The 18,438-nt window shown below is 40.8% G+C and overlaps 1 protein-coding gene across 8 annotated transcripts in view; it reads left to right on the top strand.

Annotated features, from left to right (window-relative positions):
- The window catches only part of ELAVL2 (ELAV like RNA binding protein 2), a 178,905-nt gene that overhangs the window by 142,146 nt on the left and 18,321 nt on the right, over positions 1–18,438 (top strand). The gene's annotated exons all lie outside the window — the stretch shown is intronic.

Raw genomic sequence — 18,438 nt, 5'->3', positions numbered from 1 at the left:
TTGATGGCTTTGAAACCCCATGGGGCTCTTCCCGAGTCTTGACCGCAGTGGCTTTGGTTTGCCTTTCAGTGTGTGCCAGTCGGCTTTGTTCCCCATTGGAGTAGTGGTAAAATATGACAAGAGACAGTCTTATGGCTGGTGTCATTGTAGTAGACAGGGCTTATCAAGGGTCTTGAGCACCTGGGAAAATCTGTAAACTGCACCCTCTCATATTAGCAGAAACACCTTCACTTTTGTCTGGCTTACTCGGCGATGTTTGTGGTATCCCGGAATGTTGATCCACTACTTGTCTTGGGCCCCCTTGGACCTTGTACTTGGTGGCATGTGATCCCCTCCTACACCTGGATGGTCCCCCTCACCCCCCTATGTTTGAAGAAGGACATTGGATTGTTGCAGGTTAATAGAAGTGACTCCCCTAGTAGTGTCCAGGATATGTCATACCTGCCATACTGACCTCTGGTAGTAGGAGCCCTGGTGCTTGCTATTTGGATGTAGGGTAAGTGAATGCAGGGTGCAGTGGAAGTGGGCAAGCCACTAGTTGTCTAGTGGCTTGTGAGAGGGTGTCAGAGGTGGGAGGGTTCTACAAATAGAAAAAGAAGAAAGGTACTATTGAAGAGACTCAGACAGTATCTCTTGCAATGGCACAGGCATTTCTGTGATGTGTACTTTTGGAGGAAACTTAGATCTGAAAGCTGTGAAGTGCTATTTTATCAAATAATGACCTCCAAAAATAATTGGTAGGAATTTTTCATGGCATGCAGCTCCATATTTTACATCTGTCTCCTTTTAATGAATACCTAATTTATAAGAGGCACTGTCGGGTTGACTCTTGGACAGATTAATTCATTTGTTCATTGATATATACCTGTCTTGTTCTGCCAAGATCCAAGGCCACCTATGGGACTCATTTAAAGTATTTGCAGATGATGTGTTTTCCAAGATGTGGTTTTAGTATATGGTGTACTCACAGACAGTTTCATATTTTCCTTATGTATATGTGAGGGGGCTTCGAAAGTTTGTAAAATATTATTTTTCAGTTGTTTTTCTACCAGCTTTTTGAAACCTCCTCATATAAGTAGGTCAAAGATGACTTTTGAATTTTTTTCTTCTTTTTTTATTTTTTAACATTTTATTAGGGGCTCATACAACTGTTATCCCCATCCATACACTCATCAATTGTGTAAAGCGCATTTGTACATCGTTTCTCAAGACATTTTCTCTCCATTTAAACCCCCGACATTAGGTCCTCATTTTTCCCCTCCCTCCCCGCTCCGCCGTCCTTCATGAGCCCTTGATAGTTTATAAATGGGTATTTTGTCATATCTTGCCCTGTCCGACGTCTCCCTTCATCCACTTTTCGGTTGTCTGTCCCCCAGGGAGGAGGTCACACACAGTTCCATGTAATCGGTTCCCTCTTTCCTACCCATTCTCCCTTTACCCTCCCTGTTTTGCCACTCACACCACTGGTCCTATAGGGCTCGTCCGTCCTGGGTTCCCTGTATTTTCAATTCCTATCTGTACCAGTGTACCTCCTCTGGTCTAGCCAGTCTTGCAAGATAGAATTCGAGTCATGGTAGTGGGAGCGGGGAGGAAACCTTTAGGAACTAGAGGAAAGTTGTATTTCGACTTTTGAGTTATTTGAACGAGTATTGCCAAACAGCTCTTTTTCTTCAGGTCACAGAACAAATGGAGATTTACCTTTAGAGGTTTTTTAAATAAGCCATTCTAATTTTGACTGTTCTCATCTAGGTTCCAATGGACAGCTGCCTCTATATTTTTACTTCATATATTTCTGTCAGAGTATTTCCCGCCCTCCCCCTTTTGTCGTCTTATATAGACTCATATTAACCCTGTTGAACAGAGTAGAACTGACCCAAAGGGTCTTAAAGGCCTTCATCTCAGAGGCAGATTGCTACATCATTCTTCCCGGGGACCACTGGTGAGTTACAACCTCTCACCGTTCAGTTACAGCCAGGCACTGTGTTACCAGGATTCTCTCTGTCAAATGATTAAAAAACAATTAAAAACCACTGCGATTGAGTCAATTCCAACTTAAAACAACCATATATTGAAGACTAGAACTACCCCATATAGTTTCCAAGGCTGTAAATCTTTAGAAAAGTAGCCTGTCATATACTTTGTGAAGGGGTAGCTGGTGGGTGTGAACTAGAGGCTTTTATAGGTTAGCAGCTGAGTGTTTTAGTCACCGCACCACCAGAGCTCCTAATAGTCAGTCCAACACCTACTCTCTTATTTACTTACCTTGACATTTAAGGACTCTAGAGTTTCTCAACTTCTCATTGCATTGTGATCAGGGTTCTACCAAAATCTTTATTCTGGCTCAGCAGACTTTCCTTGAATAAGGGAGTCTAATTCTCAGCATTTTTCTTTTGATCATATTCTGCCATATGACCAAATTAAACTTAGTCCATCGAACATATTTTCTGTTCTTCTCACAAACTTTTAAGTCAGTTCTTAGCTGCTCAGAAAAGTAGGATAAAGACTGTGGTCGTGAGCCCCAAGCCCTATGTTTCATTGCAAGGTGTTTGGTTAAGTGTAAGACGTTTTCATAATGTTTCCCTATGTGTGCTCCCCCACATTCATGGATATATTTGCAACATATGTAAATATATGTGTAGCTACATACCCTCTGTCAAACCAGTGAAATGGATGGATGGATAGATCGATATCAGGACAATTGTATGTCAGATGTTAAGCAGGAGGCTCCTCGTGGCCCTCATAGCTTCAGGGGCCGGTGAACCCAGGAGCTGCAGGAGCACTCCGGCCTGTAGAGGTGGAGGAATGTAAGGTCAGCAAGTCAGGCCTGTGACTGGAGAGGCCAATGAACCCAAGGTCACTGATGGTTCCCGAGATCAGCAGGCAATATAGCAGGGACTTGGCTCAGGTTCAGAGAACCAGAGGTGTATGAGCCAGATGCAAGATAAAGACTCAGCAAAAAGCAACCAAACTTTACTACAACATCTGTTTATATAGGAAGAAGGCCATACTCCTGAGAAAACTTCCTTTCACTTGTTTCAAACCTGTGACCTGAGTAAGGGGGTTGCATTCCACCCTGATCTTATTAAAACTGCTTAGCTGTTAACAGTAAGTCCCCTATGGAGTTGATTATATTATACTGCCAAACCCCTGAGAATCCTGACCCAGCCAGGTTAATGCAAAACCCAGCTATCACAGGAATAGTCCCATTCTCTTCATCCAAACCCACTGAGCTTGCGTGGCTTGTCTTCTCATGCCCACATCATTATTCTTTTTGATCTCACTCTTAATGTATATTGCTTTCTCCTTCACCCAAATTCATAGACCCTTTCCCCCTCACCATCACCCAGGTCATGAAAATGTCCCCCTTTTCTTTGTTAATGCATAATATTTTCCCTGTACTTGGTCTGTTTTCTGAAAGGAGTACCTTTCTCTGGAGCACCTCACAAATAATTTTCAGTAATGCCTTCTGCATGTGGCGGTTTTCTGTACCGCGGGTAGCTCAGTAGGAGAATTCTAATGTTCTATGCACAGGTTTTAGGCTTGCTTTCCCCCGCCAGATGTAGCACATGCATGGCTACCACCTGTCTGTCAGTGGAGGCTGATTTTTTAAAATCGTTTTATTGCTAATGTTGCTTTGATGCTGAACAGGTTCTAGCGGAGCCTCCAGATGACGGCAGACCAGGAAGAAAGGCCTAGAAGTCTGCTTCTGAAAACCAGCTAGGGAAAGCCTTTGGATCCAACGACCCTATTCCAGTGTGTGTGTGGGTCTTTGAGTTAAGTCCAAATTCACAGTCGTTAACAACTCTATGTTGGCTAAAACAAGGAATGGTAAAGACTGCCTTATGTGCTCCAAGATGGACAAACCAATGATTTATTTCAGTGAAATTCAAAGAGAAACTTGTTGGATTTTTCTTTTTACCACGATTGACCTTGGGTGGGTGGTGGGGTGAAGGCTAGTAAAGGACTTGTTTGCTGCTCTTCCCTGTCTACATCAGATGAACACTGAACTCTCTTTCCTGTGCTCTTCTCTATGTGATGGGGAGAGTGAGTTCTGTAGGCTATGTAAACTATTTAGGTGCATGACATGAGAAGCTTTTCTACCCAGTACCAACCAGGACTTTGTCGACTTGTTCATCAGCTGCATTTCACTTCTACTTCGGTAGTGGTGGATAGTCCTTCCTAAAGTTTAACATTAGAACCAGCTCACCGTTTGAATATGTTCACAATGCTGTAGCTATACTATCAGACATTATCTGAGTTAATGTTTTGAGTATATTTTGTGGGAGGTTGTGACAGGTACCTTCATAGGATGGCTTCTGTTGGCTATAGTACTTTGTCAGGCATCAGAATCTCAAAAGAACCCTTCAAACACATTGTTAGAGAGTGGCCTAAGTGTTGGATGAGTGCATTTGTTTCCACAAGCCAATTTAACCTGTGTTATTTTCAGTGAAGCATTAAAATTGGTTGCGTGGCCAAGTATCACAACTTGTAATCATCCTCCCTTCCAGGTACTTCAGAAGCAGCCCCTGCAGGAGGCCATGGAGTCTATCCATTCCACAGGTGTTGGACTCCCTACAGGGTGGGCAGGGATGGAGGAAAGTTCCCACCCTCCAGGGACTTAAATCACAACAAAATTAAAGGAATGTAAATTAATTTTAGCACTATTGACCCAGGGAGGGAGGAGACTTTTTCATGGCAGGCTGCTGCTCTGGTATCATCGAAGAAACCCCAAAGAGGGTAATCCTAGGACTGAGCCTTCCCTTCTTTTGTAAACAACAAAACACAACCCGGTTGCTATGGAGGCAATTGCAACCCATAGCAACCCTACAGAACAGAGTAGAGCTGTAATCTTTACAGAAGCAGACTGCCTCATCTTCCTTCGGCAGATAGTGGTTTTGAACCATCAACCTGTATTCACGCTGTCAAGTGCTTAACCATTGTGTCACCAGAATCCCTTTTTCCCTCCTTTAAGTCTCTCTCATGTCTTAGTGGGGGTCCCAGGATGATGCAAACAGTTCAACTCTCAGCTACTAATTGAAAGGTTGGCAGGTCAAATCCACCTAGAAGTGCCTCAGAACAAAGTCCTGGCATTTTGCTCCCGAAAGATCACAAGCAGTGAAATCCCTGTGGATTAAAGTTCTACTCTAAAAGACATGGGGGTCATCAAGAGACAGAATTAATTCTGCAACTTGCTTCAGTTTTGCCGTTAATGTCTCAGTGTGTTTAGTGAAAGTGTCTAACGCGAAAAGTCTACAGTACTACCTATTAATGTACAACACACTGTCAACCCACTAATTCTGACTCCTAGTGACCCCGTGGGGCAGAGGAGAACTCTTTCTGGATTTCCGTGGCTATAAATCTTTATAGGAGCAGAATGCCTCATCTTTCACCTGTGGAATTGCTGGTGGGTTTGAACTGCTGACCATCCTGTTAGCCCCCCAACTCGTCATAAAGATATAACCTCTTTAATACCCTTTTTAAAATCTATTGTGAAAACATGATTGCTATTCTCAGTAAGAAACTACAATTGAGTCATTAGGCTGCAGTGACTCATAACCCATCCCACACTCAGGAATATACAAATAATCTTTATATATTAGAAATGCCACCCCCTGTAATCCATCAGTCACTTCTTCTGTTTCGCCCCAAAGTATCTTCTCTCTCTCTCTCTCTCTCTCTCTCTCTCTCTCTCTTATTTTGTATCTCACTGTACTGGGTTTGCACTCTTAACAGAGATCTCCACAAGAAAATGAGGAAGTGGGAAAATTTAATAGGCAGTAGTTTGGCTACAGAAATGAAATTAAGTTGGGTCTTTCCCTTTAAAGATATTTCAACCACATAGCAGGCTTCCCAACGCTCATCTACCATCATCTTATTAAATACCTGTCATATTCAAGAGTTAATTCCTATAATAATTGTGCATTCAGAAGAAGCTATGCTTATGAAATTTTTGAACTGTTATTCTGTGTGTGTGTGTGTGTGTATATATATATATATATATATATATATATATATAATCTTCCTGTAGCATGTCTCTCTTTATCTTCTTACCTGACCTTAAAGGCAATAGCACTCACTGTAGGGCATTTTTCTTTCATAAATTGGGATGATACTGGTTATAACTTATAACAATGTACAGTCTTATCTTGAGTAACATGAATTAATATCTAAAACATACCCAGAATAAACAGTGCCTGGTAACCCCTATCACATGCAAGGTGAGATCATTACCTGTAGTGTTAAGCTACAGCTCCTGGATAGTGCACATGGCTTGAGGGCCACTGCTGATGCCACTTCAAACCCAGCAGTTCCAGGGAAGAAAGGCCTGGTGACCATCCATAAAAATCACAGCCAGTTCATCCAAATCACAATGTAAAAGAAATGACTGGAAGTGGAAAAATAAAAAATGGGGGCAAAGTTAAAGGAAACGTTGGGAGCAGTTCTTTTTGTTTGTTTGTTTTAAATTATTTTCAATTGGGATTTAATACATAATATTCCATAGTTCAGTCACGTCATGCAGTATTGTGCAATTGCTACCACAGTCAGTTTCCAAACATTCTTTTCCTTCCTGGACTCCTTGACATCATTGTCTCCCTTTTACTGCCATACCACTCTACCCCCTGACACCATCTCACCCCGGGAAACCTTCAGTCTACTTGCTGTCCTGTAGATTCATCAATCCTGGGTTTCATAACAAAAGCAGAAAAAAACTTAGCACAACTTCAAGAGGGTGACCCCAGTGACATAGCACCTCTGAGATCAACCCTAATATGAACAAACAAAAATACAGAAAATATTGAAAACCAGATCGGATCCAGTGTGTATCGAAGGGGGGGGGGTGTCAACTGACAGAGTTTTAACTGTTCAAGCTATGTTTATCTCTTTGATCTTCTATACTCACCTCTCAGTGCCCTCTTCAGTTACCACTTTCCTTCCATCCCTCCATTATGGGTAGAGGGAGATCATCAGGGGCTTATTTCCTTTCTAATTCCCACAAATGCATCTTGGGCTCCCATTGTCATCCATAACCTTGTGCACATCTGATTCTCATGATGTAGGCTCTGATACTAACCCCTCCTTCGACTTCGGATTATATAATTTACAATCCTTCGATGATGTGCTTCTTCCATGAGGACTTGGTTGACATCTCACTTGATAGTGGCTTCTTTGGCAATAAGCCTTTAAGACCCAGACGCTATTTTATCGGCTAGCCAGGCACCATCTAATTTCTTCGCTGGGTTTTGCTATCCCGCCCTTGCCTTCTGTGTTTGTTTCTGGAGGGTGAGTATCAATCAGGGTCATGAGGTCGGAACTAATTGTTCTTTAAGTTAGAGCTAGGATTTAGTGTGAGCCATTCTTGGATCTATGGGGTTTTTCTGTTTTTAAGGCCTGGGGTTGACATAAATTTGAACTTAATTACTGGCAATAGATTTGTGTGTAACTATGTAAAATATGATTAAAATTTTGTATTAACAGAAAACTTACAAAATCATGGTTCTCTAGCTGTGTGCTAAGAGTTTTATGTCGACTTCCATTTCACTCTCATAAGGTCGTTATGAAGTGAATATTACCATTATTATCAAGTTACAAATAAGTCAAGGCTGAAAGAACCTTCAGGGCATTGTTTGAGTGTGATAGATGATAGTGATAGAACAAGGTGACCAGACGTCCCGCTTTGGACGGGACAGTCCCGATTTTTAACAATTTTTCCTGCGTCCTGCCGCATTTTAAAAATGCCCCGATTTTTGGAAAGAATGCACGACAAGCTAGGGTGTACGGTTTTCGGCTGCCATTTCACCAGGATATAAGTTATCAGTGGTGTCCCACTTTACCAATGTTAAAATCTGGTCACCTTATGCTAGCACCAAGACCTAGACTTATCTCTATGATTCTCCTATTGCTTTTACTCTTTCCTAACTTTGGAGGGCTCGGGCCACACAGTCACATCTGGTTGTGACTTCATTGAAGCCTTTGTTGTGGCCGGAACTTCACCAACAATACATGCACTCTCTGTTTTGCAAGTTTTAACCTGAAACTAAGGCAGATCATGCTGGTTTCAGTTCCTGCTTATTGATGCTACTTGATATTCATAAAGATTATGTGGCCAATCAAGCTCAGAAGCAACAAAGCCCACATGGAAGAAGCACACCAGCCTATGCAACCACGAGGTGTCGAAGGGATCAGGTATAAGGCATCATCAGAACAAAAAATCTTACCATAGTGAATGATGGGGGGAGTGTGGAGAAGAGACCCAAAGCCCATTAGTAGGCCACTGGAGATCCCCTTGCAGAGGGGTCTCGGGGAGGAGATGAGCCAGTCAGGGTGCGATGTAACAATGATGAGAAGTACAACTTTCCTCTAGTTCCTAAAGGTTTCCTCCCCGCTCCCACTACCATGACTCGAATTCGATCTTGCAAGTCTGGCTAGACCAGAGGAGGTACACTGGTACAGATAGGAACTGAAAATCCAGGGAATCCAGGGCGGATGAGCCCTATAGGACCAGTGATGTGAGTGGCAAAACAGGGAGGGTAAAGGGAGAATGGGTAGGAAAGAGGGAACCGATTACATGGAACTATGTGTGACCTCCTCCCTGGGGGACAGACAACCGAAAAGTGGGTGAAGGGAGACGTCGGACAGGGCAAGATATGACAAAATACCCATTTATAAACTATCAAGGGCTCATGAGGGAGTGGGCAGCGGGGAGGGAGGGGAAAAATGAGGACCTAATGTCGGGGGTTTAAGTGGAGAGAAAATGTTTTGAGAAACGATGTACAAATGCGCTTTACACAATTGATGAGTGTATGGCTTGGGATAACAGTTGTATGAGCCCCTAATAAAATGTTAAAAAAAAAAAAAAGATTATGTGGCCAAATAAACAGACTCATTTCTCGTTCTAATGTTAAAATAAGCAGATCACTTTCATTAACTCCTAAGAATCCCCTAATTCAAAAAGCAGGAATTTGGTGGTTATAGCTGATACCTCCATCATAATTTCCCTCATCACTTTAATCACCAACTAAAATTCTAATGGACTTGGTGTAGTTAGGAGATTGGAAATGGGTAGATGGGACATTTCAAATAACAAATATCTTCACAGGTCTTGGAATGGCTAATCCACTCACCACTGTAGTAATTTATTTGTTTTAAATCCCCACCTTCCTCATTGCCATGCCTCACTGTCATTCTCCTCAACTGGTGTTTTAACTGTTGTTAGTATATCAGAATGTATAAGGCATTTGGGGTCTAATTTTTGGTTTAAGACTGGTCTTCACCATTAATCCATGCTTGTCTTTACCAGTATGAGACCTCCTTGCTGAACCCTCTGTACCTTGACCAAGCCAAAGGCAGCTAAAGTCTAGGCTATCAGGAGTGAGCGAAGCCTGCCAGCTAGGATACCTGAAGAAAAAAAATTTAAATGTCTTTCAAGACAGCCCATATGAGCTCTCTCTCATTTAATTGATACACACGGATGGAACTGTTTTGTTAGCATTTAATAAACCCTGCTCAGTGTTGTTTTTCACAGGCTGTTACAGATCTATGAAAAGGGAAATCTAATGTCCCAGGTCTCCACTTTACGATTATTGCATAATACAATGTAAGCAATGTTCTTTGGTTTTTCTGCGGCTATTCAATTTTATTATGGGATTTAACAATGTCATTTTATCACTCCTGTGAAATCACTTATTCTTGGTTTTGTGCTTACATTGACTCTCAGTTAATTCCCTTGAATTTACTCAATGAGACCACTCTAAAATTTGGAAATTATGTGAGGCTGGGAAGTTTCTCTAATGTAAGACAGTCAACTGATGTTTTCCATGCTTTGCTAAATGGTGTGTTATTAAAATACCAGTAAAAAATTTGTTGGCACTTTCTGGCACATTATAATTTAATTGGTAATTAATCTCCATATTCTTAGATTGATTTTATTTTTCTCTTAAATAGCTAGATTTTTTTCCTTCCTGTCCCCACTGCCGTTCTTCAGTCTCTCCATATTATTTTTTAAGAACTTACTTTGATGGCTAGTGTTTTACAAAGTTAGAAATATGCTCGCTCACTTGTGCTTGCTCATGCACACACTCTCTCTCTCACACACACACATACACACACATTTTGTTCTTACATAATTAATTACATAATTGGGTATCAATAATAGACTATATATTCAGTAACTGCCCCGAGACAACTGATTTATGTTGAAAGGTTTTATTTGCTTGTTTTTCAGAGTGAAGATATGGGTCTAGTCTTGTATTTCTCTTTTGGCATTTCCTTGTAAATGTTGTTTCTTTTTCTTTTCTGCATTGTATTGTTCTACGGAGGATAGTGTTGTTGCTCACATGACCCGAACCTCCAATTTGAGAAAAGAAACTTCCCTTTTAAAATGTTGAATGAACTCTCAGCCTATTAAGCTTAAAGTGCCGTCACACACTTAGTTCTTAGTCCAATGCAAACCTGATGACGGTCTCAGACCGTTTAGATGAGATCACCATTGTCTATTACATTCAAGCTGTGGTAGGTAGTACTGAAGGTTTCACCATTCTCTGTGGTAGACCTTGGGAAGTGGGGTAAGATTTCTTATTTTGAGAAGTTACAAGCCTGTCATAAGTTAAGGTAGCAGATGAATACATGTGGCTTTAGTTAGTATTTTAAGAAAGCAATGTGTGTGCTGCGGTGTCAAGGTACTGTGGCGAGCAGAATGGGGAGGGCTGATGAGAGCTCACCAAGGGAGTCGGAAGAAGCGATACCCATACCTGAAATGACTGAATTGTAGGTGAGTAAGAAGAGCAGCTTCTGCAAACACACCTTCCTATGAGATAACAGGCAGCTTTGGGAAATTCCTGAAGATTGTTTTTATAGAAAAGGTAGCCTGTGCCTTGAGTATAACCCACTGCCACTGCGTTCCAATGCCTAGTGATCCCATAGGACAGGGTAGAACTGCTTCTTCCTATGCTGTAAATCTTTAGACGAACAGATAGCATCACCTTTGTCCTGTAGTGCTTCTGGTGACCCTGCGGGTTAGCAGTTCAGAATTGACCCATTACTCCACCAGGGCTTCTACTCTGAGCATAAAGGGATAGGGAATTTGAAGCTAATGTTAACAAGCCCTTCAAGGGTTTTAAGCAGGGAGTAGATCACATGTGTATTCCATGATATCTGATATTGTTATTGGATTAAAAAACTGTATAATTTTAAGTATTCAACAAACATAGTCTAATAAAATTTGAGGTTACATGTGTATTTTCCACTGATGCAGTTTTCTAAATGGCGTTTCTTAGAATCCCATTAAAGATAACTGCTGTAATCTATAATACCTTTTCTAAACCTTCTTGTTAGATGTGATTATTACTTTTAGTCTAGTATGTGGGTATTTAACTCTACCACCTCTGCCAGAGCTAATCTTTAATTCCTCGTGGATTTATGTTCACAGGGTTTATTCTCAGGCTTACTCAATTGCAACCCATTGTGAAGCATGCATCTCCTTATGTAAAATACCACCTTGGACTAGGATACAGTATTTATATGCCTTTGTGGAGGGAGGGAGAGAGAGCGAGAGAGCTAGTGTGGGAGCAAGAGACTGAGACCTGTTCCTGGTTGGGTTTGCATTTAAAAGCAGATCAAAGAACACTTCTTTTTTGGGGGGTGAATATTGAGGTCTGCTGCCTGAATTGTGACTGGAGATCACATACCCTGAGTACTTTACTGCCAACCTCTTTTGGAGAGTCTAGTAGACCAACTGTCTTTCAAGCCTTGATGTTGTCAGAAGACTTGTGTTATTGCCTACCAGACCCAAAGCTAACCTTTATTTAGTGATAGTGCCATTTTTCAAACAGTCCATCAGGACACTTTTTTTTTATCAACAGCAATTAACCCTCAGCATAAATAGGCTTAACTGTGACCTTGCCCACTCCTTTCCACTGGAGAGATTGAATAGGGCTTTTCAAAAAGAATTTGAAGTGGCAAGAATTTAATTTTCAGGTTTAATGTTTGTAGTCCTGGGTCAGTAATTGGCAAGTGATAAAAGTTGTTCCATGGGGATATTGCCAGTAGGTGATTTTTCAAATGTCCTTATGTTAAGAAAAAAGGAATGGCCTAGTTCATCTGTGGGCTTTATCACTTTAATCTGTTGGGCTTAAAGCCCCCATTGTCACTGATGTGTCTGTTGATGAAATCAGAGAAAAGCAAGAGTTATATTTTTGGACAGAAGCATTTAGATCGACTCCGAAAATGATTTATTGAAATTTGAAACTTTACTATGTACACATAAGAAAGTACCCATTCTTGTCCATAAGATACTGTATTCCTTTTGTATATTTTGATTAACCTGTGTTTTAATAGTCCTTTCTTACTATGTGTGTTACTCTTTGCATGTTTAATGTTTAATTATTTTTAGCTTGGCTAAGAAGAAATGAATTTTTAATTGTAAGGAATATACTGTTTTCCTTGCTATCCAATTTTCAAGACACAATTACTTTGATAAACTTATTTTTAATCTGTTTTGTCCAGTTAAATCTCATTTATGAAGAACAACTTCAGAAGCCATTGACTAGAGCATTTATTTTTCTCAGATCCTACTGCCTCTTCTCCCCACAACTAATCTCAGTATTGCTTGTCTTTGTTTATTGTATCACTTGTAGGGTTGTGAGAAATTTCAGAAGAAACGTGAGTTTTAAATTGCTGTCTTTGGAGTAAATTGGTGTTATATGTTGTACTTCCTGTATCATCTTTAAATATTTAAATTGCAGACTCTCTGGCTGCCTCTAAATTAGATCCTTCACTTAGTAGTTTTGACATTTCATAACCTTGCTCCTCAGGCATTAAATAGTCACCTGTTTCAATGGCAGTGAAAATTTCAAATCCACACCCAGCTAGTAATCCAGTGAACGTTCTCCCAGATGGGAGAACAGCTTGCATTTAGTGTAGGAAGACCCCAATGGGAATACACTGGAGGTTCATGGCATTGAAGTATTTCCAATACAGAACTTGTGATAAAGCAAATCCTTTCTTAGATATGCTCCAAGGGGCTTCAGTCCTGAAGAACTGTAAAGATAGACTTCCTATTTTATGAGGCTGAAGATAAATCCAGGTTGTTAACCCCTGTGAACAGAAAAGCAGACACCACTTGCTGTTTTCTGTTCGGTGCTATGGAGTCTTCCAGTTCAGAGCAACCCTATGTGCAAGAGAACAAAACCGTGTCTGTTCCTGTGGCATCCTCACAACGGTTAGGTTTGGGCCCATTGTTTCAGCCATGGTGTCAGTTCATGTCAGTGAGGGTCTTGCTTTTTTCTACGATGCTCTACTTTACCAAGGATAGTGCCCCTTTCTCCTGATAACATAGGCAAAGTACAAGAGACAAAGTCACCATCCTTGAAGTATTTCTTCCAAGGACCATTCTGGCTGTACTTCTTCCAACTTGTTTTTCAACCTATCTTGCACTTTCAATATCCTTCATTTATTGACGCCATAATTCATGGGCACTACTTCTGTCTTTCTCATTCAGTGTCCAGCTCCCTAATGTATATGAAGAGATGGACAATCCTCTGTTCTCAAAGTGACATATTTGCTCTTTCACACTCTAAAGAGGGCATCTTGTGGCAGTTTTCCCAGTACAGCCCACTATTTGATTTCTTGATATCCGCTTCCATGAGCATTGATTGCGAATCCAAGCAAGAAAAAATCCTGGACGTCGATCTTTTCTGTTTATCTTGGTGGTGTATTTTAGTCCAGCAGTGGTAAGCACCAAATTGATTGGAAAATCAGGCTGGAAAAAGGCCGCTGCTGGTAATTTTCAGATACACAAATTTGGTCTAGAAATGGAATTAGATCTCCAAGGTACAAGTGCTATCCCACTGGAAACCTTCTCACTTTTGTTTTATTATGCTTTTGGTTTAAACCCAATGAGATGGAAATAGAAAGTTTCGTCTTTTCTTGGAAGGGAAGGCGTGGATAACAGGTGTCCCCAGTAGAGCAGAGGGGAGGGGCTGCTTTAATCCCAGGAAATAATAGAGGAGGTGGGGTGTGGACATAGCACCTTAGGGGAAGGGGCAGTGGGAGGAGAGCCGTCATCCTTTCTTAAATCTTTATTTCTTGGAAAGGGGTGAGGGTGGGGGTTACTTCTTTAATGATGTTCTGAGAATTAGAAAGTAGCGAAACTTAATTTCAAAATCCTAATTATGAGGTGAAGTTTCTCCAGTTAATTGCTACTCACCTTCCCTTAGGAAAAAGCTACTTTTTAGAAATTAATGGGAAGTAGAATAAATAACTTGATGTAACTAATTCCTAGAGTGGATGGACTCTGTGTGTGTGTGTGTGTGTGTGTGTGTGTGTGTGTGTGTGTGTGTGTGTGTGTAAATAACCAAGATTCATTCAGTCCTCTTAAATTCTCAGACCAAGTGAGATGGATATGCAGTTAACCATTTTATTGTAGAAACAACACTGGATGAGGAGATGAGAGTCTGGAGTTAGAAGATCTAAATTTGAATCCAAAATCCATCCCATGTTGTGTAGAACTGTGGGTGCGTTTATTTACCCCATCTGTGCCCAGCTGAAACATTTTCAAGTGTACCCTACCTAGGAGATATTTGAAAATGTAGATGGTGAAGCCCTACCAGCCCCTCAGTGTAATTTAAATGTGAACATTGTTGGAAAATCTATTTGTCTGACAAAGTTACTGAAAAAAAATATGTTGAGAAGGTTTGTTGTGACTGGTTCTTTAAAGAAGCAGTGAGTTGGAAGATGAGTGCATTGCGAAACCAGAGAGATAACTGACCTAAGCATGTTTTCAAAGATTTTAATAAGAACTAAGTGTGGATCTACTTGCTAAATATATTTTATGCTAATTAAAATTAAAACCCTACACTCATCTGAAGTGCACAAAGAAGTAGAATACTACTGGTCAGTTAACTGTTCTGGGACACTGTAATGCATTCAGGTTACTCTCAACATTACAAGCCTGGTGTTTTGCAGGTGCTTTTAGAGGTAAATGTTTACAGTCTGTAGTCATGTAGATTTTTAGGCAATGTGGATTATGGGTTATTCTTAAAACCATACAAAGAAGATTCAATTATGGGGAAATTGGCCAAAAGATTTTGTCTGGGCTCATGAATCCCATAATAAATTGAGCCTCGTTGCTCCCAATATGATTAGAGAGCCACCTTCTTTCCCCATACTAGGGTTTAATACAGAAGCTACTGCCTGCCCCAGCTTGCTCTGATAACCTCTTGACTTTCCAGTTGCCCATATGAAGCAACTTTTCCTTTTGGGAACACCAGTCACTTGATAGGAACAGAAGAACAGCTAACTTGTTGAGAGTCACTGAAACAATCCCAATGAGGATCCAAGCCCAGTGATTTTTGCTTCCCCAGAGAGAATTGTACTCTAAAAAAGAAAATTATTCATTTGTTCACATTATCAGTTCTTTTTTATTTAATCATTTTATTGGGGCTTGTACAACTCTTAACACAATCCAAACCTCCATCCATTGTGTCAAGCACATTTGTACATTTGTTGCCATCATCATTTTCAAAACATTTTCTTTTTATTTGAGCCCTTGGTATCAGCTTCTCATTTTCCCCCTCCCTCATGAACCCTTGATAAGTTATAAATTCTTATTTTTTCATATATTGACTAATGTCTCCCTTCACCCAATTTTCTGTTGTCCATCCCCCTGGGAGGGGCTTATATGTAGATAATTGTGATCAGTGGTCCCACCCACCCACCACCACCTTCCCCTTATCTCCTGGTATGGCTACTCAATATTGGTCCTGAGGGGTTTTTCTGTCCTAGATTCCCTGTGTTTCCAGATCTTTTCTGTATCCATGTACATGCTCTGGTCTTGCTGGATTTCCAAGGTAGAATTGGGGTTATGATAGTGGGGAGGGGTGAAGCATTAAAGAACTAGAGGAAAGCTGTATGTTCCATCATTGCTATATTGCACCCTGACTTGCTTGTCTCCTCCCCACGACCCTTCTGTAAGGGGATGTCCAATTGCGTACAGATGAGCTTTGGGTCGCCACTCTGCACTCTCCCTCATGCACAATGGTATGATTTTTTGTTCTGGGTCTCTGATGTTTGATACCTGATCCTATCGACACCTCATGATTACACAGGCTGTTGTGCTTCTCCCATGTAGGCTTTGTTGCTTATCACTCCAGGAATAGGTTCTATTGAAATTATTTTGGCAATGAAAATATCTTTCATTTCTTATGTTTCACTTACATTTAAATTATCTCAGCTTCATTGTCTTGAAGTGCTAGGTTTAAGGAGAAAAACTTTGATGTGAATAGTTTTGCCCAACACGTTTTCAAAATGTTTGTTTCTATAGGACAGTACAATTTGAATACAATTTCCAAATAAAAATTTGAAACAACAGGTGTGCATTTCTTTGTTTAATGGACGGGCTGATTAAATTAAACGTGAGTTTTACCTCTTTAAAAGAATTTCCTGCAGATAGCTGGGAGCAGAGTTCAAACCATGGAGATAATATGTGGTGTATCATACCAAAAAGCTATTAAAATATTAGTGTACCGTATATACTCGTATATAAGCTGAGTTTTTCAGCACATTTTTAATGCCGTTTTTGTGGTAAAATTTGGTGCCTCAGCTGATATTTGGGTCAGCTTATACTTGAGTATATACGGTAAATTAGAATTAGTAAAAATACACAATTAAGTGAGTTAAAAGTGGGGAGGAATGGGTAAAATGAGCAGGCAGAAGTAATCACTGCGTCATGAAAGTCAGTCACAGACTCATACTCATTGGCCCTTTCTATGAATGACTTGGATGATTTGATGTATAATGGGATTTCTGTCCCTGTAGCTGGCTAGTCCTGTAGCGATTGTTTATAGTTAAAAGGAATGTGGTTGGGGGAGCTCATGAGACTGGGAGTTAACTGAGAACTGACAGAGGTAGGTTACAGTCAAAGAGCTGCTGATTGGTTAGTCGAAGAGATCTAGATATCTTAGTAAACTGTCCCTTATAAATACTGTGTTCCGGTACACGTATTTTTTTAAATCATTTTATTAGGGGCTCATACAACTCTTATCACAATCCATACACACATCAATTGTGTAAAGCGCATTTGCACATTCATTGCCCTCATCATTCTCAAAACATTTTCTCTCCACTTAAACCCCCGGCATTAGGTCCTCATTTTTCCCCTCCCTCCCCACTCCCCCCTCCCTCATGACCCCTTGATAGTTTATAAATTGTTATTTTGTTATATCTTGCCCTGTCCGACGTCTCCATTCACCCACTTTTCTGTTGTCAGCCCCCCAGGGAGGAGGTCACTTATAGTTCCTTGCAATCGGTTCCCTCTTTCCTACCCACTCTCCCTCTACCCTCTCTGTTTCGCCATTCACACCACTGGTCCTGTAGGGCTCATCCGTCCTGGATTCCCTGTATTTTCAGTTCCCATCTGTACTAGTGTACATCCTCTGGTCAAGCCAGACTTGCAGCGTTGAATTTGAGTCATGGTAGTGGGAGCGGGGAGGAAACATTTGGGAACTAAAGGAAAGTTGTATTTTTCATCGTTGTTACATCGCACCCTGACTGGCTTTTCTCCTCCCTGAGACCCCTCTGCAAGGGGATCTCCAATGGGCTTTGGGTCTCCACTCCGCACTACCCCACCGGTACACCTATTGAATAGCCTTTTGCCAGCAAATATTCTAGCATCTATCTCATGCCATAAATTAAGTAGATATTGATGCTACAAAGATGAATGAGATAGAGTTTATCTCTCATGGAGTTTACTACATAAAGAATGATTATAAACACAGAGAGACTTACTTTGACTTTTATCTCGCAGGATTGTGGACACTATATGTGAAAAGGGAAGGTGGGAAGGTACATAAAAATGACAGGTCAAGTCAATGAAGACGTAAGGCCTTTTGAGAATCAAGGCGAAAAAGACTTGCAGACAAGAGACAAGGATAGTGTGGGCTATACCTCATTTGCTTCTTCAAGTTTCTGGGAGTTCAGTGGCAGTAGAACATTGTTTTAAATTTTAAAAAAATGCACTTAAAAATTATCAGATTTAGGTATTACTACCCCCTAGAAATGGAAGAGGGTGGAAAATGGGTCACAGACACGTGTCTGATGAATTTAGAATTGTTAAGCTTACAATTAAGACGAAAACCTTGGAAATCTAATGGTGAAAATCAGCCAGTGAATCCACTTTGTGGATCCCAGTGGCCTGATCCCATTGTGCACGGAGACACCAGGAGATATCTTATTCCAAGGCAGCTGGCAGAAACAAAGCTTAGAATGACTGAGATAGAAGTCCTGAGTTAGGGGGTTGATGTCACTAAAGAGAATTGGGTTCCAGGAGTAGCCTGAGGTATGTGCGTCATAGACCTGTTGTGAAAACAACACTAGTGTAAGCACTCTCTCCACTTCCCCCAGGGAATAACATTTCTCACTTGCCTTGAATTTCACCCAGAAGGT

Source organism: Echinops telfairi, unplaced genomic scaffold, assembly GCF_000313985.2.
Source record: "Echinops telfairi isolate 266 unplaced genomic scaffold, ASM31398v2 ScPeMD7_25;HRSCAF=90, whole genome shotgun sequence".
Taxonomy (NCBI): domain Eukaryota; kingdom Metazoa; phylum Chordata; class Mammalia; order Afrosoricida; family Tenrecidae; genus Echinops; species Echinops telfairi.
This window is presented reverse-complemented; position numbering and strand designations above follow the sequence as displayed.